This window comes from Tamandua tetradactyla, chromosome 9 (genome assembly GCF_023851605.1).
Source record: "Tamandua tetradactyla isolate mTamTet1 chromosome 9, mTamTet1.pri, whole genome shotgun sequence".
NCBI classification, from domain to species: domain Eukaryota; kingdom Metazoa; phylum Chordata; class Mammalia; order Pilosa; family Myrmecophagidae; genus Tamandua; species Tamandua tetradactyla.
The window spans coordinates 107,633,828-107,660,866 of record NC_135335.1 but is presented as its reverse complement, the minus strand read 5'-3'; the positions used below and the strand labels follow the sequence as shown (position 1 = coordinate 107,660,866).

Genomic DNA, 27,039 nt, shown 5'->3' with positions numbered 1-27,039 from the left:
CCCAGTTTCAATTCCCAGTGCCTCCCCATGAGAAAAACAAACAAACAAAACCACTCAGGGGTGCGCGGGTGGATCAGTGGTAAAATGCTTGCCTGCTATGTGAGAGACCCGGGTTCTATTCCTAGCCCATGTACCCTGACCCCCCCCCCCCCCCGCCCCAATTGCTCAGGTTTTTTTTCTCAGTTTCAATTTTTATAATGTTCTATAGCAAGGTGATCTGATTTGGAAATGAAAAAGACTTGGAAGTTTTTTTAAAAATACTAATTCCAATTTGAATCAGTATACTTATGGTGTCACTGGTCTGTGCAATTGTTCATTTGATCCCAACTGGCTGTTTTGAAACTATTATCAGTTAGCCACCTTCTAAAATCTCATCTTTAGAGCATTTGGGGTGGAGAGGATTGGGTAGATTAGAGGTTTTATTGCCCTTAGGTATCAGCCAGACCAGACTAAAGCATTTGATGGTCATAATATACTAACTTTGCTTCTTCTAGTCCTTAAGTGAATATATTTGAGACTCCCTGCATGGAAAATCTTTTGTGTGCATGTGTAATCCTTCTGTAGTGAAGGATGAAACTTTCCTTTATACAATGAAAAATAGACCATAATTTGTTTAAATGGTTAGCAGTGATTATCTAAAACAGAAATTCTCTTAGATTCTGTGGGGAAAAGTAAATTTCTAGATATAGATAGGTGAATCTTAGGAAGGTTGATTCATTCCTTAAATCTTTTGACTTACTTTGTTTGGAATAGGATATCTTTAGATAAAGTACTTTAAAGTAGGAAAGCAGTTTGCTTTGTGTAAAAACTAAAAATTTGATAGCATTTTAAATGTGAGTTTCATTTTAGTTAATGAACTTCTTCTGAGGTTTATTCCTCTGTTTAGAACATGGTTAGTCTTGATGCCAAAGCTATGACCCTGAGAGCTATGACCCTGATACATGAGACAGGGTATTTAAAAGTTCTTAAGAGGAAAAGAAAAAAAAAAGAATGAAAATATGTGATTTTTTGGAAATGAAAGACTTATTCTTTACTTATAATTAAAAAAAAATAATTGTTTAATTTGGCTCAGCCACTTGTCCTAACAACATAACTGTTTATAGTAATTGATCTTCCTTTCAAAATGGTGGTTCCTTCTATTAAGATAAGATTTCAGCTGGCATTTGAATGGGTAACATCCTTTACTCACACTCCACAGCTATCCTAGAATCCATTAAGTGAATAACATACAGTAATTTGGCATATTGAGGAAAAGGAAGAGGCAAATAGGAAGTAAAAAGGGCAAGGGAGCAGGAAAGAATGTTTTGGAAAATTGGGTTACTTACAGATTTTATAATCTAAGATCCCATACTGGTGGCCTGTGGGCTAAATCTGGTTCATAAATGTATCTATTTTGACCTATGGGCTTTAAAAAGAACATTTAATTAGTCACCAAACTTTAAGCAATAGGAAATTAATATAAGAATTCTTATTGTAAGAGCTGGCCATTCTGGGCTTGAATATTTGATGACACGAACTCCTGCCCTATGTAGTGAGTGCTTTGATAGGCAGAGTGTGATGGTTAGGTTCTGGTGTGATGATGCCCTGTTGTGTTGCCAGGCAAGCACGGGCTTGACCGTTGCTGTAGGATATTTCATGGCTGGTTGATAAACTGTAAGGCTGGTGTATTAAATCATCAGTCAGTTGATTATATTTGTGGCTGATTACATCAGCAGTCAACTAAGGTGTACCTCCCACTGATGAGATAATCCAATTCATTGAAGACTTTTAAGGCAGAAGAGAAATTTTTCCACTGCTTCTTCAGTCAGTGAGTCTCTCCTGTGGAGTTCCTCCAAATACTTTGTTGGAGCTGCCAGCTTCACAGCCTCCCCTACAGATTTTAGATTCTTCCATTCCCACAGTAGCATGAGACACCTTTATAAATCTCATATTTACAGATATTTCCTGTTGGTTCTGTTTCTCTAGAGAACTGTGACTAATACAGCTTGGTACCAGGAGTGGTTCTTGAGAAACAGAATCTTAAAAATGGGTTTTTACTTTGACTAGACTCAGAGGCACTAATGACTGTGTTTCCAGTAATCAACACAGCACTGACAATCCTTGAGGTGAGTTGGCAAGAGAGATATGTAAAATAACACCATTAGATTCTGCCAATTGTACGCTTATCGAGGCAAGACTCTGGGTGAGAGGGTTTTTGACAACTTTACGGAGTTTTGTGGATTTAAGAGGTATAATGATGCTGGCTGGTTGTTGTTAAATATGTTGGATAAAGTGATGAAGGAAAGGGATGAGCTGAAGGCTTCAAATTTGCAGCTTAAGCACTATATGAACAATGTAAAAGTTTCCGTGTGTGCCCAAAAGAAAATCTTATTTCCTGTGGTCGCAGACTTGAGATCTCTGAAAACCAGATGCAGACCCTCAGTGTGCGAGTAGCAAATTTACAACATAAACTAAAATCTCAACTTTGCAGAGTGTCTACTGTTAAAGTAAGGGCTTTGATTGGAAAAGAATGGGATCCTGAAATGTGGGGTGGGGATATATAGCTTGATAATGATGGCAGTGGGGATACGGAATCCCTGGAATCCGCTGAGCCTTTGCTGAATAGACCTGTGTATTAGTTTGTGTGCTGGTCTGAATCTGTGGTGGACCCCAGGAAAGCCATGCCCTTTAATCCTCATTCAGTATTGCTGGGTGGGAGCATTTTGATTGTTTCCATGAAGATGTGACCCACCCAATTGTGGGTGGTAACTTTTGATTAGATAATTTCCATGGAGGTGTGTCTCCACCCACTGAAGGTGGAGTTGCTTGCTGTAATCCTTTAAAAGAGGAAACATTTTGGAGAGAGTCCCCTTTGGTAGAGCCACGTGAAAGCCAGCAGACGCCACCATGTTCGCCATGTGCCCTTCTAGCTGAGAGAGAAACGTTGAACGTCATCGGCCATCTTGAACCAAGGTATCTTTCCCCACATGCCTTAAATTGGACATTTCTATAGACTTGTTTTAATTGGGACATTTTCTCGGCCTTAGAACATAAACTACCAACTTATTAAATTCCCCTTGTTAAAAGCCATTCCGTTTCTGGTATATTGCATTCCGGCAGCTTGCAAACTAGAGCAGTTAGGATTCTCTAGAGAAACAGAATCAACAGGGAACACTCACAAATATCAAATATATAAAAGTGTCTCATGTGACCATGGGAACGCAGAGTCCAAAATCTGTAGGGCAGGCTGTGAAGCCGATGATTCTGATGGAGGGTCTGAATGAACTCCACAGGAGAGGCTCACCAGCCGAAGCAGGAAGAGAGCCTGTTTCTTCTGAATCCTCCTTAAAAGGCTTCCAGTGATTAGATTGAGCATCACTCATTACAGAAGATACTCCCCTTGGCTGATTACAAATGTAATCAGCTGTGGATGCAGCCATGTGCTCATGATTTAATTCTCTGAAACGTCCTCATTGCAACAGACAGGCCAGCACTTGCCCAACTAGACAAACAGGTACCACCACTTGGCCAGGTTGACACATGAACCTGACCATGACAACCTGTAATGGACTGCCTTGAGGAAAACAGCTTTCTGGCCTCCAGTCTGCCCAGAAGTATCTGCCATCCAACCTCCACCTAATGAGATTAAGCATTCAATGCCTGCTAATCCTGTAACCACCTCCCCTGACGGAGCAGCTTTTGCTACTCTGTCTGGAGCACCTCATCCTGTTTCATCAGATGAAGCTACAGTGGAATGCCCTGAGGTAATTGGCTTGAAAGACACTTCTGTTTCTTTTCATGACCCACCCCCCCATCCCTCTTTTCTTTAAGACCTATAACTAAAGTCCCAACAGTGAGGTACAAAGTGTGACCCATGAGGAGTTATGCTACACTCCAAAAGAGCTGCGTGAATTTTCCAATCAATGTAGACAGAAATCAGCTGAATATGTGTGGGAATGGATATTAAGGGTTTGGGATAGTGGTGAAAGGAATATAGAGTTGTATCAAACTGAATTTGTTGATATGGACCTATTTAGCAGAAATTCTTCATTCAGTGTTGTAACTCGAGGTATCATAAAGGGCATTAACAGTTTGTGTGGAAGATTGGCTGAAACATGGATCAAAAGGTGGCTGACATTACCTGAGGTTAAAATGTCAGAACTGCCCTGGAATAACGTAGGTAAGGAGATTCAGAGGCTTTGAGAGATTGGAATGTTAGAGTGGATTTATCATGGAAGATCTGGAATGTCCAGAAGCTCCGTCATCTGTGAAGAGCTCTGTAGTTACCCTTCTCTGTAGGTCAGATATTATTGTGGGAACTGCTGTCACTGAACTGAATCCTTAAACAGAATAGGAATCATCAGATCCTGAGCCTATGGAGGTGAGGTTATTGATGAAGTTTTAGCTCAGGTCCATCTCACAGTGGGTTCAGTGGGTCCCCAAACCAATTCTGTTGTCCTTTCCTCAGTTCCAGAATGCATAATTAGAATTGACCTACTCAGCAACTGACCAAATCCGCACATTGGTTCTCTGACTTGTGGAGTGAGGGCTGTTATGGTGGGAAAAGCCAAGTGGAAGCCACTAGAATTGCCCTTACTTAGCAAAAGAGTGACTCAGAAGCAATACTGTATTCCTGGAGGGATTGCAGAGATTAGTACCACTCTTAAGGATTTGAAGCATTCAGGAATGGTGATTCCCACCATATCCCCACTCAACTCTCCTGTTTGGCCTGTGCAGAAAACAGGTAGGTCTGGGAGGATGATAGTGGATTATCATAAACTTAACCAGGTGGTGATTCCAACTGCAGGTATCATTGCTTGAGCAAATCAGCATATTGCCTGGTACCTGGTATGCAGCTATTGGTCTAGCAAATGCTTTTTTCTCAATAGCTGTCAATAAGGACCACTGGAAGCAGTTTGCATTGTGCTGGCAAGGCCAGCAGTATACCTTCACTGTCCTGCCTGAGGGATATAACAGTTCTCCAGCCCTTTGTCATAGTCTTGTCTGCGAGAACCTTGACAAGACAGCACACTTGTCCATTATAATGATGGTATCATGTTGATTGGACTTAGTGAGCCAGAAGTAGAAACTACTTTAGACTTATTAGTAGGCATTTGTGTGTCAGGGGATGAGAGATAAAAATCTAGCAAATATATGGGAGTCATCTACCTCTGTGAAATTTATAGTATCCAGTGGTATGGGGAATGATGAGATATCCCTTCTAAGGTAAAGTATGAGCTGTTGCATCTGTCCCCTCTTATAACCAAAAAAGAGGCACAATGCCTAGTTGGTCTCTTTGGATTTTGGAGACAACATATTCCTCATTTGGGTGTGCTGCTCTGGTCCATTTGCCAAGTGACCAGACAAGTTTCTAGTTTTGAGTGGGGACCAGAACGAGAGGGTCTTTTTGAGATGTCTAGGCTTCTGTGCAAGCTGCTCTGCCACTTGGGCCATATGATCCAGCAGGTGTAATGGTGCTGGAAGTGTCAGTGACAAATAGGGATCCTTTCTGGAGCCTTTGGCAGGCCCCTATAGGATAATCACAACACAGACCCTTATGATTTGTAGCAAAGCCTTACCATTCACTGCAGATAACTACTCTTCTTTTGAGAAACAGCTTTTAGACTGCTACTGAGCCTTAATAGAGACTGAATGTTTAACCATGGCCTACCAAGTTACCATGAAACCTGAGTTGCATATAATGAGCTGGGTATTGTCTGACCCACCAAGCCATAAAGTTGGGCATACACAGCAGTACTCCTTCATAAAATGGAAATGGTATATTAGAGATAGGATTTGAGCAAGTCCAGAAGTCACAATTAAGTTACGTGAGGAAGTGGCCCACGTGCCCATGGCCCACTCTTGTCACATTACCTTCTCTTTCCCAGACCAGAGCTGTGGCCTCTTGGGGAGTTCTTTACAGTCAGTTGACTGAGAAAGAGAATACTTGGGCTTGGTTTATAGATGGTTCTGCACAATATGCAGGGACTACCTGGAAATGGACAACTGCAGCACTACAACCCCTTTGTGGGATGTCTTTAAAGGACAGTGGTGAGGGGAAATCCTCCCAGTAGGTATAATTTCAAGCAGTGCACTTGGTTGTTCATTTTGCTTGCAAACAGGATTGGCTAGAGTTGTGTTTGTATACTAACTCATAGGCTGTTGCTAATGTTTGGCTGGATGGATGGTCAGGGACTTGGAAGAAGCATGATTGGAAAATTGATGACCAAGAGGTCTGAGGAAGAGGTTTGTGGGTAGACCTTTCTGAGTGGGCAAAGAGCATGAAGATATTTGTGTCCCATGTGAATGCTCACCAGAGGGTGACTTCGGCGGAGGGAGGTTTTAATAATCAAGTGGATGAGATGACACATCCTATGGAAACAAGTCATTCTCTTTTCTCAGCCACTCCTGCCGTTGCCTCAGTGGGATCAAGAACAAAGTGGGCATGGTGGTAGAGATGGAGGTTTTGCATGGGCTCAGGAACATGAACTACCAGTTACCAAGGGCTACCTGGTTACAGTCACTGCTGAGTGCCCAGTCTGCCAGCAGCAGAGACCCATACTCGGTCCCTGATGTGGCACCATTCCCTGAGGTGATCAGCCTGCTACCTGATGGTAGGTTGATTACATTGGACCACTTCCATCATGGAAGACATGGAAGGGGCAGAGATTTGTTCTAACTGAAATAGACACCTACTCAGGATATGGGTTTTCCCTCCCTGCATGCAGTGCTTCTGCAGAAACTACAATCCATGGACTTATAGAATGCCTTATCCACTGTCATGGTATTCCATACAGCATTGCTTCTGCTCAAGGAACCCACTTCACAGCAGATGAAGTGTGGGAATGGGCACGTGCTCATTGAATTCTCTGGTCTTGCCATGTTCCCCATCATCCAGAGTCAGCTGGATTGATAGAATAGTGGGATGGCCTTTTGAGGACCAAATTACAGTGCCAACTAGGTGGTAATACCTTGCAGGACTGGAGCAATGTTCTACAGGAGGTTTTTAACCAGTGTCCACTCTATGGTGCTATTTCTCTCATAGCCAGGATTCACGGGTCCAGGAATGAAGGGGTGGAAATGGGAGTGGCACTGCTCACAATTATTTCTAGTGATCCACTAGGAAAATTTTTGCTTCCTGTCCCTGGAACCTTAAGCTCTGCTGGTCTGCAGGTCTTAGTTCCAAAAGGGAAAGTGTTCTACCAGGAAATAAAACAATGATTCCGTTGAGCTGGAAGTTAAGACTGCCACCTGGCCACTTTGGGCTTTTCATACCCCTGAATCAACATGCACAAAAGGGGATTACTGTTCTGTCTGGGGTGATTGATCCCGACTATCAAGAGGAAATAGGACTGCATCTACACAGTGCAGGTAAAAAAGAGTTTTCTTGGAATATAGGAGGTCCCCTAGGGGTATCTCTTAATACTTCCATGCCCTGTGATTAAAGTCAGTAGAAAACTGCAATAACCCAATCCTTGCAGGACTACAATGGCCCAGAAACTTCAGGAATGAAGGTTTGGGCCACCCTACCTGGCAAAGAACCATTGCCAGCTGAAGTGCTTGCTGAAGGTAAAGGGAGCATGGATTGGGTAGTAGAAGAAAGTAGTTATAAATATGACCTATGATCACATGACAAGTTACAAAAATGAAGATTGATTGTGTAAATATTTCCTCCCTGTTTTGTTATGAGTATGTTTTTTCACTTGTACATAAGCAAATATCTTGTTTTCCTCTTATCATATGACGTAAGTTGTATTGTTCATGTTATAGTATTTAAATCATAGGCTATGAAGTTTAAAAGTGCATGTTACCTAAGGACTTGAGAACCGTTTTCTGGAGAGATATAGTGCGTTTCCATTTGTATGCAGGACAGTTGAGGATTGTTTGGTGAAACATGTCTGTTATTGTGTAGTATTTGAAAATTAAGTGTGTTTCAAGGTGATGTGTATATCTGCCAAAATGACAGCAGTTGGACTGTGATGGTTAGGCTCAGGTGTCAGCCTAGCCAAGTGATGATGCCCAGTTGTGTGTGTGGTCAGGCAACTTGACCTGACCATTGCTGCAAGGATATTTAATGGTTGATAAACCAGAAGGCTGGTATATTAAATCATCAGTCATTTGATTACATCTGTGGCTGATTACATCTGCGATTAACTAAGGCATGTCTCCTACAATCATGTGAAGACTTTTAAGACAGAAGAGAAACTTTTTCACTATTTCTTCAGCCAGCAAGCCTCTCCTGTGGAATTTCATCCAAAAGCTGACAGCTTCACAACCTGCCCGACAGATTTTGGGCTTTTCCATTTTCACAGGTGTGTGAGACACTTTTATAAATCTCATATTTATAGATATCTCCTGTTGGTTCTGATTCTCTAGAGAGCCCCGACTAATACACAGAGCAAGCATATTTCAGGTACATGATTCTAATTTACCAATTTTCCAGTGCTCTTCATTGCTTCACAGACACTGAAGCCAAATTCCCTTGACCCTCTTCATCATTTATTCCCCTTATCTCCTCCTGTAGGCAATTAAGCTTGCTACTGCTGGTTTATATGCTAATAGACTTGAAGATTGAGTTAATAACTTTGCTGTTCCCTTCTTCCTAAATGTCAAGGCTGGAAAAATGCCACTGTAACTTACTAGGTTGATTATGCAGTAGATGATGTCAGTCAATAGGCTAATATCTTCTCTTGTATTTTTTTATCTGGAAATACTGATAAGATTAGGTTTTCCTTTCATTGGCTCTTTTGTCCAATGACTTTTAGGAAACCTCTAGAGCTGTGTACCAACTTTGCCCTGTTACTTTCTCTTTCCTCATGTTCTTCAAGTTTTTTCGAGGTTTTCATCCTATGGTAATTCTTAAGGGAAAACAGTTCTTTTCTTCAGATTGTGCCTGGTCGGTGTGCTTGACCAGAGAGAAGGTCTGTGTTAGTCCAGAGTTCTTGCCGGTGGTGTTACCTGCTGTCAAGGCCCAGGGCTTAGGGCCGTTGTTGAATCACTCTCAAATATAATGACTGCTGTTCTGCCAAGATAGTTAGAATAAAGTGGAGTTAGGTATTCCCTTAAGACAAATTTGGGGAAATGCCTAGGTATTCCCTGGCTATTGTGAAATACACAAGTTCTTTAAATATACCAATGATTTATATATACCAGTGATAAGTAGGATAATTGACAAAACTTTCAGGGAAAAGCTTAAGTCATTTTTTATACCAGTCAGCAAGGTAAATTCCAACTGAATTAGAGAATAAAATGTAAAAGTTTCATACCTAAAATATAGGGTGGTAAAGATCTTCTTAAGCATAAAAGCAACAGAAGTCATAAAATGCCATAGCAATTTGGAACTATTCGTCCTGGAAAGGTCTTCGTCTTGTGAATGAGTGAATCTTTATTTTCAAACTATCCCCAAAGGTGAGCTGTTTGGCTTTGCTTAAAAATCTCCACAGAAATGATACTTCTTGCTGTGTCTTTCCTTGGGAAAGGAAGTTCTAGCCAATTGTTATCTTGTCTGAATCTTTTCTGTCAGTATAAACCTTTCTTTTTTATACTTGTAATCAGTGAAAATGAAACCATGACATTTTTGTTTTATTCTTTTGGTTAGTTGAAAGCTACCATTAAGTCTTCTTTAGTCTCTTCTTCTCTGATTGATTAGATATGGTCCCACTGGTCTCTCCAGGAACTCTAGGTCCTCTCAAAAGTCTCCATGTTTTACTTCATTTTGAGCCACTGTAAGGGATATCTTGTTACTAACATTGCTTATGCTAGTGGGATGATCAGGTTTACTTTGCAAAAATGAGAAATTTGTTTTTCTAGAAATTTGAAAATAGAAAATGTGACGTTACTGTTGTGGAAGGGAAAAAAGGGTAGCAAATGTGTCAGAAAAAAGTTGAAAATTCTGAATCTCTCATGTGATCATCATGACCCAAGTGTCACCTAACCTCTAATAATATAGAGCATTATAAATTTTCATTTTATTCCTATCTATTACAAGAAAGAGTTGGGTTTTCTTGAGTATTAAATTATTTCATTATTTATCCTACCTCAGTCCAACTATAAATTGAAGTATTTCCCTGATTTGAAAAAAAAATCTTGCAGATGGACTGTATAATTTATTTGGTTGGCTTGTTATCTTTTTATAATTTTATTCTTATTTCAGCTATGGAAACATTACTGAGTTCAGGTAATTTGATTTGTTGACCTGTTTGACTCACTTTTGAAGTATATGACCTTAGGTAAATACTCTGCCTTTCTAGGCCCCAGTTTTCTCATTGGCTGAATAGTGATAAAGGGAAATGCTTATTTTTCTCTCAAGTATCCTTTTAAAAATTATTTTTGAAAAGTACAAAAAATCCTTTAACAGTGGATAAATTAAATTGTGGTAGTCATATATTGCTATCCAGCTATTCTCTTAAGTAATAGCAAGACTTTTATGTAAAACTACTTAAGATAGATCCTTGGTCTAGTTTGCTAGCTGCCAGAATGCAGCACACCAGAGATGAATTGGCTTTTAATAAAAATGGATTTATTTTGTTAGTTCTTCAGAGGAAAGGCAGCTAACTTTCCACTGAGGTTCTTTCTTACGTGGGAAGGCACAGGATGGTCTCTGCTGGCCTTCTCTCCAGGCCTCTAGGTTTCAACATCTTTCCCCAGGGTGATTCCTTTCTGCATCTCCAAAGGCCTGGGCTTAGCTGCCAGTGCTGAGATGAGGAATGCTGAGCTACTTGGGCTGTGCTACCTTGGGCTCTCTCATTTAAGCACCAGCCAATTAAGTCAAACGTCATTCATTGCAGCAGGCAGTCTCCTAGTAATCAGCAACTGATGAGGTTCACGTACCATTGGCTCATGTCCACAGCAACAGAACTAGGTGCCTTCACCAGGCCAAGTTGACAACTGAATCTAACTACCACAATCCTTGTAAAGATCTTTATAATCTCTTAGTAAGATAACAGTATTATGTAGATCTAAAATGCAAGAAAATGTTAACTTTGAGGCTGCAGAAGGCCTTTGTCATTTTCTCAAGAAAAGGAAGATTCAGTGATGTTTATGAAAGTGTTGAGATTGGAAATGAAGGAACTATGAGAAAGATGTTCTTGTAACTTTTGTTTAGCTAAATGAAATTAATCCAAAGATTAAAATAATTACAACTTGAAATTCTTCAGTCAAAAAATGAGGATACAATGTTAATATCCTTTAGGAGTTTTTTTTAGCTAGAACCTAAAACAAAACAAAACAAAACAAAAACAATGAAGAAGCTTTTTAAAAATTGGGAATAGTTTATGATCTTGGAGTATTCAAAAGTACTTGATCAACTGCAGACTTTATTGTATATTTTATTTTATTGTGCTCCATTGTGAGGGGTGAACTCACAACCTCTTGAATATTTTAAAGCCAAGTTTTCTTGCGATCATTTTTTTCTGAGTCCCGTAGTGCCATTTGTTAATAAACTTTTATTGAATGGAAAAAAAGATTGGACAATGGTCAGCAATGGGAAGGAAGTTAGGGAAAAGGAACAGGGAGCTCAGATTAAACTGTTTTTGAGAGTTTAAGTATTTTGACTTATATGAACTAAGGATAGAAATATATAATGCTAAGACTTAAAGGCAGAAGTAAAAGTGACTCCTGGTTTAACATTTGAATGGATTGAAAAATAATTAACATCCTTGGGACTGGATATCAAGAAGGACTTTACAAATGTTATATAGGTCCACCTAACACAGCCTTTTCTCTATACAGCGTCACTTTGATCATATCTGTACCACTTCAGGTATCACCAGTATGCCGAGGACTTTTGATTGTGTATCTTCAGCCCAGATCTATCTCCTGAGTTCAAGACCAGAATGTCTTGTCTGACTTCTGGCTATGTATATAGGAATGTCAGTTCAAACTCAGTAGTCCCTAAACAAGTGTTTATTAAACTGTGTTTTGGTTGTGAAATCTGTGAAGCAGATCAGAAAAAAAAAAAAAGAATAAAAGAAATGTGTTGAAAATAAAATATCAGTGTATTGTATGCAGTAAGAGTAGATATTTTCATAAACTTTTTTGGTTAACTACATGTATGTATGTGTGCATGTATGTTTATACAGTGATAAAATATATCAATTTTGCAGTTAAAAAGTTTGGAAAATACCCCTCTGAATTTTCATCTTTGCCTACCTATATAGTACGAATTGTGAAGAGTTAATGAATATGAAAGCCTCTAAAATAGTATAACATTCCTAAATATTATTACTAATAATAATTGTGAAAGATACGTATATACACGTTATGCCATTCATGCTTAGATAAAAATATCTCATATAACCTTTGCCTAAAATTTTTATAGTTAACATTCTCAGCTTTTCATTCTAATGTCTTAAAAATCAGCATTGTAAAGAGATTTGAGAATTTCTTCAGGGATAAACTATATTCTAGTTTTACTCTTATGTGAGGAATACTAGCAGTGGTCATCACCTGACTTTGATTTTGAACTCTCAAGATAAGAAAATGGTTTTGTGTCCTTTCAGGGAGGGAATAGTATTCTGTCTACCACCCTGGTATTGCAAGGGAAAAATGCACACCAATTAAAGGTCTAGTTGGAATCCCCGTGTATCAGTTAAGATACTTGAAATACATTCCTGTAACAATTTAAGCCCAATTTAACCTGGCTTAGGCAACAAGAACATTTATTATTTCAGAACTTGAAATCCACAGGGTAAGGGTAGGCTTCAGTGTTAACTTAATTCTGTAATTACCACACTGTCTCATTTGTGTTTCTTGGTTCCATACTCTCTCTTAAACCATCATTATCCATCGAATGCCTGGTGCAACTTTGTGCATTGTATTTGATACCATTATGACCAAAGGGCAAATTCTTTTGTTCCATTATTTCAAGCAAGAATCCTAAGATTCACCCTGATTAATCCCCTTAGTTCTCATGGATAAGCCTGAACAATGGCTGTATCTGGGGACACAGATTTGCTTATTGGCTCAAGCCAACAAGAACCTCCACCTGGAACAGGGAGTACAGTCCGGTTTATCTGACATACATGAATACCTCAAAGAAAACAGATTTTCTTGTGGAAAGGAGTAAATAGATCTTGGGTTAATCAAAAACAAGTACCATTCCATTAACAATACAGTGAGTATATCTCATCACAAGGTATTTTGCTTTTTTTTTTTTTCCATAGGTAGACACTGGGAATCAAACCTGGGTCTCTGGCATGGCAAATGAGAATTCTGCCACTGAGCCACCTTTGCACCACCCAGTATTCGACTTTTTTAAAACCCAAATTAGTCTTTATCAATAACGCAATTATATTCTTTTTTATAAAGAAACCTTCAAAGTTAAAATTGAAGCAAAATATTCTACTATTAGAAATAAAGTCTATATTAATTTGTTATTGCTGCCAGAAATAATACAAGAAATGGAATGGCTTTTATAAAGGGAATTTATTAGATTACAAGTTTATAATTCTGAGGCCACAAAAATGCCCAAACTGAGGCATCCAGAGAAAGATACCTTGACTCAAGAAAGCCCAAAGTCTGTCACATGGGAAGGCATGTGTCTGGGGTCTGCTGTCCTTGTTCCCAGTTCTGTTGCATCCAGCTCTGATGACAGTGGTTTCCTTTCTCAGCATCTGTGTGCCTTCACTTAGCTCCTCCAGGATGCAACTGTGGGTTCTAACTTGCTTAGTATCTCATGGGAAGGCACATGGTAACATCTGTTTTCTCTGTCAGCACTCCAAGCATCTAAGCTTCCTCCAAAATTTTTCCCTATTTAAAAGGACTCCAGTAAACTAATCAAGGCCTACCTTGAATTGGTGGACTCACATCTCCATCTAATCAAAAGGTCACACCCACAATTGCGTAGATCATACCCACATGGAAGCAATTATCAAAGGGCTCCACCCTAAACGATACTGAATGAGGATTAAGAGAACATGGCTTTTCTAGGGTACATAGCAGTCTCAAACTAGCACAAATACCAACATAAATTTTGTGAATTTCAAGTAAATGTTAAATTCTTCTTTTCAGAATTTGAAATTAGCAAAATCATAGATAAGATTCGAAACTTAAACTATCCTGCTTAAATGCAGAATAGTTAAAAATTTTCCCTAGAAGTCTTCCTTGAATAGTTTAAATTCACTTTCATTTGGAGAAATAATGTTGTGTACCTAAGATATAATGTTAGAAAATATAAAAATAAGATTAATAAGGAATATATTTGTATCTTATTTTGTGAATAAACTGTAAGAAAATTGGTACATAGTTTTTAAAAATTTATTTTAAAAGTGATTTTACATAATGTAGTAATTATATGCCACATATGTATTTTTTAGTAAGAACATTTATTATTCACTTAAGAAGAAGACTGACAGTAAAAGGCTCAAAATTGGTTGACTCACAAATGTTATTATGGAAATAGACAAAGCTGTCCTCAGCTTTTTGTCTGAGGTTTGTACCCTGTTGATTACAAGATGTTTGCTATAGCTGTAAAGCATCATGTCCTCACTCTATAGCAGGGGTCAGTAGGCCTATCTGGCCCAGTGTAGGCCAAGTATGGCCACAGCATTCAACCTGTATTGTCTATGGCAGAGTTGAATAGTTGTGACAGAGACCATATGGCTCACAAAGCTGAGTATAGTATCTGGTTTTTTATAGAAAAGGTTTGCTGACTGCTGCTCTACAATATACAAAGTAGGAAGGGAAGAAGGAGGCAAAAAGGCTTTCTCACTACATAGTTTGCTTTTCAGAGACTTAAGTGATATTTCCAATAGATCAGTTCTCTGAGATAGTACTTAAATCTCTTCTGTATGCAAATGTGGTAGTTAGGTTCAGGTGTCAACTTGCCCAGGTGAAGGTGCCTAGTTCTCTTGCTGTGGACATGAGCCAATGGCATGTAAAGCTCATCTGTCACTGATTACCTCTGCACAGTCGGCTAGGAGGTGTGCCTGCTGCAATGAGTGATGTTTGATTTAATTGGATGGTGCCTAAATGAAAGAGCTCAACGTCCCACAGCCCACGCAATTCAGCATTCCTCATCTCAGCGCTGGCAGTTCAGCTCAGGCCTTTGGAGATACAGAAAGGAATCACCTGGGGGAAAGTTGTTGGAACTCAGAGGCTTAGAGAGAAGGCCAGCAGTGATCGCCCTGTGCCTTCCCATGTAAGAAAGAACCTCAGTTGAAAGTTAGCTGCCTTTCCTCTGAAGAACTATACATTTTTAACTGAATAAATCCCCTTTTATTAAAAGCCAATCTATCTCTGGTGTGTTGCATTCCGGCAGCTAGCAAACTAGAGCAGTAAGCTTTATTTTAGATGTTTGGGATATGGCAGATGACAGGACAGATAAATGTTTATAGTTATGAAGCCTATTTTCTAATAGGAGAGAAACTGTTAACTAATTTACTAGATTAATTATTTAATTTATTGTTTTTGTATTGCCTGTATTTTTCTCAGCTTAAAACTCTTTTTTTAAAAAAAAGTATAAGGGGAGAAGATGGCGGCTTAGTAAGACGCGCGGGTCTTAGTTCCTCCTCCAGAAAAGCAACTAAAGAAACAGAAACAATACAAAACAGCTCCCGGAGTCACGACAGAGACCAAAAAAGACAGCGTACCCCATTCTGGAACGGCTGAACGGGTAGGGAGAATCCACTGCTGTGAGATACCCGAGGGGTGCACGTTTTCCCGGCTGGGGTGGCTGGCGTCTGGGGTCCCCTCCACGCACGTGGCTCCCCGGTCTGACTGGGAACATTGGATAGCGGGGCCCTCCCGTCACGCTTGGCGTCTCGGGCCAGCTGGGCAATTTGGACCGGCACTCCCCCAAGCCACGGCCAGCGACCCCCGCCTCCACGCGCGGTTTCCCGGGCCGACTGCCCCGCAGACAAACGACCGCCACGAGCGCCACCTACTGGGCAGGAAAAGAAAAACAGAGCCCAGAGATTCCACAGAAAAACCTTTCAACCAGCTGGGTCCCACACCCAGGGAGATCTGATCAAATGCCCAGACACCAGCAGAAAATAATGGATGACGCTCGGAAAATTGAAGATATGGCCCAATCAAAGGAACAAACCAATAGTTCAAATGAGATACAGGAGCTGAGACAACTAATGCTGAATATACGAACAGAAATGGAAAAACTCTTCAAAAACCAAATCAATAAATTGAGGGAGGACATGAAGAAGATATGGGCTGAACAAAAAGAAGAAATAGAAAATCTGAAAAAACAAATCACAGAACTTGTGGGAGTGAAGGACAAAGAAGAAAAAATGGAAAAAACAGTGGATACCTACAATGGTAGATCTAAAGAGACAGAAGCTACAATTAGTGAACTGGAGGATGGAACAACTGAATTCCAAAAAGAAACAGAAACTATAGGGAAAAGAATGGAAAAACTTGAGCAGGGAATCAGGGAACTGAATGACAATATGAAGCGCACAAATATACGTGTTGTGGGTGTCCCAGAAGGAGAAGAGAAGGGAAAAGGAGGAGAAAAACTAATGGAAAAAATTATCACTGAAAATTTCCCAACTCTTATCAAAGACCTAAATATACAGATCCAAGAAGTGCAGCGCACCCCAAAGAGAATAGACCCAAATAGGCGTTCTCCAAGACATTTACTAGTTAGAATGTCAGAGGTCAAAGAGAAAGAGAGGATCTTGAAAGCAGCAAGAGAAAAACAATCTGTCACATACAAGGGAAACCCAATAAGACTATGTGTAGATTTCTCAGCAGAAACCATGGAAGCTAGAAGACAGTGGGATGATATATTTAAATCACTAAAAGAGAAAAACTGCCAACCAAGACTCCTATATCCAGCAAAATTGTCCTTCAAAAATGAAGGAGAAATTAAAACATTTATAGACAAAAAGTCACTGAGAGAATTTGTGACCAAGAGACCAGCTCTGCAAGAAATACTAAAGGGAGCACTAGAGTCAGATACGAAAAGACAGAAGAGAGAGGTATGGAGTAAAGTGTAGAAAGAAGGAAAATCAGATATGATATATATAATACAAAAGCCAAAATGGTAGAGGAAAATATTATCCAAACAGTAATAACACTAAAAGTTAATGGACTGAATTTCCCAATCAAAAGACATAGAATGGCAGAATGGATTCAGCTTTAAGACAAGATAAACTTATGAACCATGTAATAACATGGATGGACCTAGAGAATATTATGCTGAGTGAATCCAGCCAAAAACTAAAGGACAAATACTGTATGGTCCCACTGATGTGAACGGACATTCGAGAATAAACTTGAAATATGTCATTGGTAACAGAGTTCAGCAGGAGTTAGAAACAGGGTAAGACAATGGGTAATTGAAGCTGAAGGGATACAGACTGTGCAACAGGACTAGATACAAAAACTCAAAAATGGACAGCACAATAATACCTAATTGTAAAGTAATCATGTTAAAACACTGAATGAAGCTGCATCTGAGCTATAGGTTTTTGTTTTGTTTTGTTTTGTTTTGTTTTGATTTTACTATTATTACTTTTATTTTTTTCTCTATATTAACATTCTTTATCTTTTTCGGTTACGTTGCTAGTTCTTCTAAACCAATGCAAAGGTACTAAGAAATGATGATCATGCATCTATGTGATGATGTTAAGAATTAATGATTGCATGTGTAGAATGGTATGATCTCTAAATGTTGGGCTAATTTCTTTTTTTCCGTTAATTAAAAAAAAAAAAAAAAAGAGAAGGGATAATTGGAGATGAAGGGATACAGACTGTACAACGGGACTGGATATAAAAACTCAGAAATGGACAGCACAATACTACCCAATTGTAATGCAATTATATTAAAACACTGAATGAAGCTGCATGTGAGGTATAGGTTTTTTGTTTTTGTTTTTTTTTCTTTCTATTATTGTTTTAATTCTTATTCTGTTGTCTTTTTATTTCTTTTTCTAAATTGATGCAAATGTACTAAGAAATGATGAATATGCAACTATGTGATGTTATTAAGAATTACTGATTGTACATGTAGATCGGAATGATTTCTAATTGTTTTGTTAATTCTTTTTTTAATTAATAAAAAAATATATATATATATAAAAAAAAAAAAAAAGTATAAGTATGACTCCATCTGGATCAAGATGGCAGTGTGAGGCACTAGATGGGTCCAACCCCACTCAGAAGTTTTGAACAATCAACAAGTACTGGCAGGAATGTCCTTCTCAGGGTTCCAGAAAACAGTTAAAGGACTACAGTTACAGGGTGAGTGCGAGTCAAGAGAAAAGCTACTTAAAAGTGATAGGATATCATGGTGTCCTGGCTGGCCTCTCCCGCACCTCTCACCAGCTCCTCTTGGAGCTGGCCTGCGTTCCCAGTGCAAATCCCTAGTTCCAGTTCTTGTGAGAGCAGAGTAAGCCTTATGCAAATACTAGCATCATGTATGTCTGGCCTAGTTTGTCTGGTGATAGCCTGAGAATTTGCCCTGTGTGTAGAGGGCAGCTCTGAGAGCTCTCCTACAGAACACTGTGGGAGAGCAGACAAGTTATGCTTGCCTGGAACAAGGGATTGGTAGCTGTAAAACATACAGTAAAGTGTTCCTTCCTAGAGAAGAGGGAATATTTGGATGTGTGTAAATAAAGGGATTCCCAAGGCCATTCTTACATGCTCCTGGCAAGGTCTATGTGCAGAAAGGGTCAGGGAGGCCCTTATGCTTTGACCTGGAGCTATGCTCTAAACTCTTTGTATCGATAGACCTGAAAGGCAGCATGTACACAGGTCAATCTGCAAAGACTAGGAAAGGTGGTTTTATTTTTTTTTCCCTTTTCTTATTTTTCAATAAGCCAGGAGCTTATTGAAAGCTCCTGGCATTCAAGGAAAGCTCTATCATAATACTAGCTAGATAAAAGCTTAAGGACAAATGACAGTCTAAATGTAGTGATAACACATTAAAATATCAAAATGTCCAGGGTTCTATGAAAGGTTACAAAACATACTAAGAAACAGGAATTGATGGCCTAGGCAAAGGAGAAGATTAAAGCATTAGAAACTATCAATGAGGGAACTCAACAGACTTAAAAAAAAAAAAAAACAAGGGTCCTAAAAATGCTCAAGAGCTTAAGGAAACATAAGCAAAGAACTAAAGGAAATCAGGAAAACAATAGATGAACACAAAGAGAATATTGATAGAAAGATGGAAACTGTGAAAAGGAACCAAACCCAGAGGTGCAGACCATAGTGACAGAAATAAAAAATTCCCTAGAGGTGTTCAATAGCAGATTGAGGCTGGCAGGTGAAAGAATCAGTGAACTTGAAGATAAGACAATGGAGATCATTCAGTCTGAGGAGCAGAGGAAGGAAAAAAAAAGTGAACAGAGCTTGAAGAACCTGGAAGATGCACTTACCAATAAATGCATTATAGGAGTTCTAGAAGGAGAAGAAAAAGAGAAAGAAACAGAGAGTGTGTTCAAGGAAATGGTGGCTGAAAACTTTCCAAGTTTAGTGAGGGATGTGAGTGTGTACATCCAGGGCACTAAGTGTCTCTGGACAGGATGGACCCAGGTGAACCCAGGGCATTATTATGGTCTGATTGTCCAGTTCCAGGGATGATGACATGGCCACATCTTGTGTGCAGGGGAGCCTCAGATTGAGTGCCAGTTTCTTCTTGGAGGATTGTGGAGATGGGAGAACAATGGGATGATATGTTTAAAGTGATGTGGAGGGAGGTGGGGGGTGAGGATGGAGGGGGAAGGTTGTGGGCCAGGAATTCTATACCCTGCAGGGCTGTTTTCAGGATGTGGGAGGGATTGTGGCATTCCTGGATGAAGAGGGGTTGGGGGTTTTCATCACTGTTGGACCAGCCTTGCTGGAGAAGCTGGTAAGAGTTCTGTAGGTTAGGGAAAGGGAACAGTATATAGTGGATCAAGGCCATGTGAAGAGGTGAAGGACACTACCCTCTGGTGAGGATAGTGGCTGGGTAAATATATATAGGTATCAGGGCTGTGGCATACTTGGTTGTGACCACACTTTTTGCTTCCTGCTGGGTCTAGAGGGCAGATGGGTAGAGTGTGGTCAGTGATTTTGGACTCACAATATGTGGACATGCAGTTTGTGACAGAAACTACATGGAGGTGGGGGTTAGTGGGGTGTGGGTGAATAGTTTGTGTGTGCTGTTGAAGTTGGATTTATATTGGGGTGAAGAAGATTGTTGTATATTTGGTAAGTTTAGTTGAAACCCTATGGTGGTTGTAAGGAGAGTGTCAGGGCATGTGTGGGCTCCTGAAGACAGATTTGGAGTATAGGTTGCCAGGAGTGAGAGTGGGAATTGATGTGTGGTAGAAGTGGGGTTTCTGTTTGGGGAGGTGGGGAGGTTTTGGTGGTGAGAGGTGGTGGGGTGCTGCAGTATTCTGAATGTTGTTCCCATTGGGTGGTGTGCTTAGGAGTAGTTGAGATGGAAAATTTATAATGTGGGTATGTCCCCACAATTAGAAAAAGGGATAGGGAGGGAGCGCCTGGAGAGAGGATGGCAGTTGAGTGCAGCACATGGGCCTGGATGGGATCTGGGGGTGGAGGGCTGGGCTTGGAGGGACATTGTTGGGACATGTGGAGGAGAGATTGGAATACGGGCAGTGGGCTTTGTATCAGTGTTGGATTGCTTAGACTTGTTGATTGAACTTGGGGTGGTTGCATGGGTGGGTGTTTTGTTCTTGGCAGGTGTGCTTGTGTTCATTTGGGTGTTCAGGGAGTGTAATGTGGATGACCTGTATTCAAGTGTTCAGAGAATGGATTAGTGGGTGAATGGATGAATGGATGGAAAAGTGGATGAATAGAGTGGTGCAGTGAGGCTTGGGGTTGTTGGATCTGGTGTCTGGGGAGTGGGGTCTGTTGGAGTTCTCTGAATCGAGTATATTATTTTTGTAGGTGTCTTGTAGGTTCAAACATATTTCAAAATAAAAAATTAAGAAAAAATAGGCTAAAAACGTATAGATATGATATGTTGCAAATATAAAAAAAAAAGAATAACATGACACCCTTGTGCCCAACACCCTGAATTAACACATATTTTGCAATGTTGCAATAACATCCATTTGTTTCTCTGTATCTAGAAGCAGAATTGCTGGCTTGTTTGGTTTTCACATATTTACTAGTTATATCAAATAGTTCCAAAGTACTTGTATTAATTTCCTACCCATTAGCAATATTTTCCTATTTGATCATTTCCTTACCAAAACTTAATTTTATCAGAATTTTCCATTTTTCTAATCTGTTGTGTGTGAAAAGGAATCTTATTGCTGTTTATTGGTCATTTGCATTTCCCCTTGGGTGAATAACTTTTTCTATCCTTTACTCATTTTGTTTTTCTTTTTTGATTGACTTGTTCTAAAAATGTATTATGGATAGTAATCCTTTGTATCTTATGTCTTGCAAATACCATTTCCTATTTTGTGGCTTGCCTTAATTTTAATCAAAAGTAAAGAACTATTACCTTTTATTATTGTCAAATTAATTTTTGCATCTTGTTTAAGAAATCTGTTTATATCTTTTGGTACAAAAAACAGATTTTGTACCTTAATACTTTTTTTTTATGTTTATGTTTCAAATTTCTCTTATAGTCATTTAGTTTATTTTTAAAGTTAACTTTATTGAGTTATACCTAGAATTAAATTTGTTACTTTTAAGTACAACTTAGTGAGTTTTGACAAATATATGCTCATGTAATTACTACCATAAGTAAGATGTAGACATTTCCATCAACCCTCAAGATTCTCTTGTGTTCTCAGTCATTCCTGAACCCCATCATGGCATCAGGTGACCACTAATCTGCTTTATATCACTATAGTTTAGATTTTCTTTCCTAGAGTTTCATATTAGTGAAATTCTACAGTATAAACTTTGTATTTGGCGTCTTTTAGATAATGTAATGTTTTGAGATTTATTCATATTGTTGCATGTACTAGTGGTTTGTTACATTTTATTGCTCAGCATTCTATTTGCATGATATACCACAATTTGTTTATCCATTCGCATGTTGGTGGACATGAGGATTATTTATAGTTTTGGCTAGTATGAGTAAAACTACTGTGAATATCTATATACAAATTTTTATATGGACAATTTGTCTTTTCTTGGGCAAATGGCTAGGAGTGGAATTGCTGGGTTATATGGTAAATATATGTTTAAATTTATATGGAAGTGACAAGCTATTTTCCAAAGTAATTGTGCCAGTTTATATTCCCACCAGCAACCTATGAGCATTCCAGTAGCTTTATATCCTTGTAAATGTTTGCCATTGTCAGTCTTACAAATTTTAGCCACTCTACTAGCTGACTCCAGTTCCAGAAAGGATGGGTCATTCTTCTCAAAATAATCAGTTGTGGTTCCTTTATGCTTGAGTTTAATTCTCAGCTTATCCCTTTCCTCTAGCATCTTATTATATGCTGTAAGGTGAAACCAGGCTGCACTTTACACATTTACTTAGGAAAGCTCCTCAGCTAAATGTCCACGTTCATTGCTCTCATGTGCCACTTTCAGTCCAACACCAGAATACAATTTTGCCAAATTCTCTGTCACTTTATAACAAAGATCACCTTTATTCTAGTTTCCAATAACCCAGTCATCATTTCCTTCTAAGGCTTCTTTGGAAATACCTTTAATATCCACATTTCTACCAAGTCTCTTCAATACAATCTAGGCTCTTTCTATCAAGCACCTTACAATTCTTCCAGCCATTAACCAATTCCAAAGCTATTTCCACATTTTTAGTACTTGTCATAGCAGCACCCCACCTTCCAGTACTGAAAATTGTTATGATTTCCTGGCTTCTAAAACAAATATAATACAGTGAACTTGAAAATTCTCAGCCTGACTGATAGTGTACTCTGAGATTATGGCCAGAGGTGGCTCTATCAGGTCTACCTAAGCATTTGGGAAGTGTGTTCCCAGAGAACCGGGCTCCATGTGAGGGTTTAGCTGAACAACCCTTTGCTAATGAGGGTTTGACTGAACATGGGTCCAGTTAAACATTTCAGAGGAAGTCAGGATTGGAAATGTAATTATCGAGGAAGGATCTGTGGAAAGTTCTGTTGTTTGGTGATTTGGACCCATGTGAACTGCACACGAAACTGACAAGGATTTTGTACAATTTTTATGATTGGAACCACTGCCAGCCTGGACTGAAAGGGACAGAGAAAGGACAAATTGAAGAAAAAGGTCTTCAGGGCAATATTCTGGAAGCAAAGGTCTGGAACAAAATGATCTCCTTGGGCGAAGAGAATGGGCCCATGCACATGTGTGGACAGAGCAGGCCTATTGTTGTATTGGAAAAGGCAAAAACCCTCAAAGATTGCCAGGCAACCAGAAGATATCAACTCTGGGAGAAAACAAGCCTGTGATAGTTAGTCAGGTATCAGCTTGGCCAGATGATGGTGCCTCATTCTGTTGCTGTGAACTTGAATCATTAATATGTGAAATTTATCTGTGGCTGATTACATCTGCAGTTGGCTAAGGGGAGTGCCTTTCCCAATGAGTGAAGTTTAATTTAATTAGCTGGAGGCTTAAAAGAGAGGGCAGAAGAGAGTTCAACACAGCACTAAGAAGCTCAGCATACCTCATCTCAGCACATGCCGCTTAGCCCAGATGTTTGGGGATACAAAAAGGAATTGCCCTGGGGAAAGCCGTTGGAACTCAGAAGCCAGGAGAGAAGGCCAGCAGTGTGCCTTCCCATGTAACAGAATCTCAAATGAGAGTTAGCTGCCTTTCCTCTGAAGAAATTTAAGTTTTTAACTAAATAAATCCCCTTATTAAGAGCCGATCTATCTCTGGTGTGTTGCATTCTGGCAGCTTTAGCAAACTAAAACAAAGCCTTCTAGCTCTTGAAACTGAGCCAATAAATTTCTGTTGTTATGCCAACCCATTTTATGGTATTTGTTTTATCAGCCAGGGAACTTAATACAAGAGGTGATAATGCATAATTAGAAAAAAAAATAGAGTAGGTAATGCTAATTGGAAGTACCAATTTTTGTAACTTTTGAGAGGAATAAAAGACGTTACTCTTTCAATTTTATTTAGTAAATTATATAGCAATCTATTGGTGGTTTCTGTTCTAAATCTTACAAAGCAGATTGCTTTGAACCCATAATGTTCTGTTCCTCTTCTCCATCTCCAGTATACCAAAAGACAATGTTATAAAGGATGGCTAAGTTGCAAGATCAGCTTACAAAACCTTACTTAAATCATTTTATAATTTATAGTGGTATGATTTTACCTAACCAATCCTTTCAGTGGTTTTTTTCCCCCCCTCTGATAAGATGCATTCCAGGCTGCAGCTGGGGGGTGTCAGGAACTTCATTCTTTCATGCTACTCTTTTGTTGTTGTTGTTAGTGAAATTGTAGGTTTACAGAAAAATCATGCATAAAATACAGATCATGCCGCTCTTTTATCTTTGGAAGTAAAGCAGTTCCCTCTCCTTCCTCATTATCCAGGATTTTACAGCAGGGACTTCTTTCCAGTCAAGCCACAGATGGTGGTTGTTCCTGGTTTTACAGAAAAGCAAGTGAGACAATGATGGCCTTTACTTACTCTCCCAGCATGTAGGTTTGTATAGATAACTTCCTGAGGTGGATTTTCCTGTGCCTTTTCACTTAGTTTTTGTAAGTCATGACCAACTCTAAGTTTGGCATTTTCTGGCTCAACAATGGGAAATTTAGAATTCTTTTTTCAGCTCTATTAGATGTAATTTATATTTATGTAACAGTATTATAATATAGTTTTAAAATAATATATGTGCTGTTCCACGTTGCCAGAGAGATTTACACCCCTGGGATAATATCCCACTTAGCAAGGGAGGGGAGTTCACCTGCTGAGCTGGCTTAGAGAGATAGGCCACATCTGAGCAACAAAAGAGGTTTTCTTAGGATGACTCTTAGGCCTAATTTTATTTGGCTTAGCCTGTCCTTTGTAGAAATAAGTTTCATAGGGATGAACCCCAAGATCAAGGGCTCAGTCTATTGATTTTGTAGTCTGTACTGCTTTCAGGAATATTGGAAATTCTCCAGATGGGGAAGTTGAATATTTCTTTCTGTCTTGCAAATACTTTATTCACTGCCCAAATTAATCTGGGGGTATATTGGGATATCACAGTAACCTGGACAGACCATCAAGATCTCTACCCTATTCAAGATTCCATGTACTCATGTTGTTCAACTAAACTGACCATACAAGTTAAATTAGGTAATGCACTATCCATAATATAAATTTTGTACCAACTAAACATCTCTCTTTATGGTCTCACACAGAAATTGGAGTTTTAAAATATGGACAACATCATCCTTTACCCTGTATTCTGATTTGCCTTAGTCCTATCCAGATCAGCTTCCTTCATACCTCTAGTCGAAGTCTGAACCCTTTTTCAACTTTAAACAGTTCCTATGTGGGGTAATGCTGACTGTCATAGCTTCAGAGCTCTAACTCTGAGTCTCAGGTGTCACATAAATACCTAAAGTTTCTGAGAACGACCAGGTTGTATACAAACAACTCAGTATCTCAGAATTTAGAAATAATAGTTACATCTCCTGAATATATGTGACTCCTGTAAGAGCTTACAATCTAGGACCCTTTACGATAGGCCCAAACCTGATAACCTATGCTCTCAATTTCAGTTCACGAAAGTTTTTATATTGTAGTCAGTCCATCTGAGTGAGGCATGATAATATTTGTCTTTTTGTTTCTGACATTTCATTCAACATACAATTCTTAAGGTTCATCCAACTAGTTGCATACCTTACAACTTCATTCCATCTTGCAGCTGCTCAGTAGTCTATGTATACACTACAGTTGTCCCTTCTATTCCTCAGTCATTGTACCCTTAGGCCATTTCCATCTATTCTGAATCACTGACACTGCCACCAGAAACATCAGTGTGCAAATGTCCATTTGTGTCCCCACACTCGGTTCCTCCAAGTATAGACTGAGCAACAGGTTTCAGGAGCATTTGGCAACCCCACCCCTAGCCTCCTGTGGAACCACCACACTGCCCTCCTAGGGGCTGCACCTTTCCCTACTGACAGTGGAATAGGTGCATCTCTTTCTCATTTTCTCTAGCACTTGTTTCTTTTTGTTGATTTTTAAACAGTTTTATTCGCACATCATACAGTCCAACCTAGGTGATAGAGATGCCTTCAACACCATAATCTATATGAAGACTTTTTTTTTCTTTCCTTCCACAAGGAATGCATACCCTTCCCCATGCCCCTCCCCGCCCACTTGTTGACATTTAGTTTTGGCATAATGCCTTTGTTACATTCAATGGAAGTATATTACAATGTTACTGATGACTATAGACCCTAGCTTGCATTGATTGTATTTTCTCCTGTATACCATCCATTTTTAGCACCTTGCAATATTGATGTTCGTTTGTTCTCCTTCATGCAAAAACCGTTTTTTGTTTGTACATTTCATCACCATCATTATCTACTCTAGGCATTCCTAAGTTGTACCATCTCAGTCTTTATCCACTGTCTTTCCTTCTTGTTTCGTATGTTTCCATCCCTTCTCTCTCAATCATACTCACATTTAGCTTCATCCAATGTACATATATCATTGTTTTTACAGTCAGGTAGTATTGTGCTATCCATTTCTGAAGTTTTACAATTAGTCCTGTTGCACAATCTGTATTCCTTCAGCACCAAATGCCCAGTCTCTACCCTATTTCTTTCTCCTGATAACCTGTCTTTTTTTTGTTCCCCCTATTATTTATTTATTTTTAATCCATATTTTTTACTCATCTGCCCATACTGTAAATAAAAGGAGCATTAGTCACAAGGTTTTCACAATAACACAGGCACATTGCGAAAGTTATATCATTATACATTCATCTTCAAGAAACATGGCTACTGGAACACAGCTCTACAGTTTCAGGCACTTCCCTCTAGCCTCTCAAATACACCATACACTAAAAAGGAAATACTATGTAATGCATAAGAATAACCTCCAGGATAACCTCTCAACTCTATTTGAAATCTCTCAGCAACTGACACTTCATTCTTGTCTCATTTCTCTCTTCTCCTTTTTGGTCAAGAAGGTTTTCTCAATCCCTTGATGTTGAGTCTCACCTCATTCTAAGATTTCTG

At 39.2% G+C, this 27,039-nt stretch overlaps 1 protein-coding gene and 1 long non-coding RNA gene across 6 annotated transcripts in view; one reads left to right on the top strand and one right to left on the bottom strand.

Annotated features, from left to right (window-relative positions):
* Nucleotides 1-4,187, bottom strand: part of LOC143647348 (uncharacterized) — a 48,234-nt gene extending 44,047 nt beyond the window's left edge. For both annotated transcript variants that reach the window (XR_013157992.1, XR_013157991.1), the window contains exons 1-2: nt 4,121-4,187; nt 1,326-1,398 (exon numbers count right to left, since the gene is read on the bottom strand). This is a non-coding gene — a long non-coding RNA (uncharacterized LOC143647348). The remainder of the gene's footprint in view (nt 1-1,325; nt 1,399-4,120) is intronic.
* The window catches only part of DEPDC1B (DEP domain containing 1B), a 109,284-nt gene that overhangs the window by 56,956 nt on the left and 25,289 nt on the right, over nt 1-27,039 (top strand). The window lies entirely within an intron of this gene.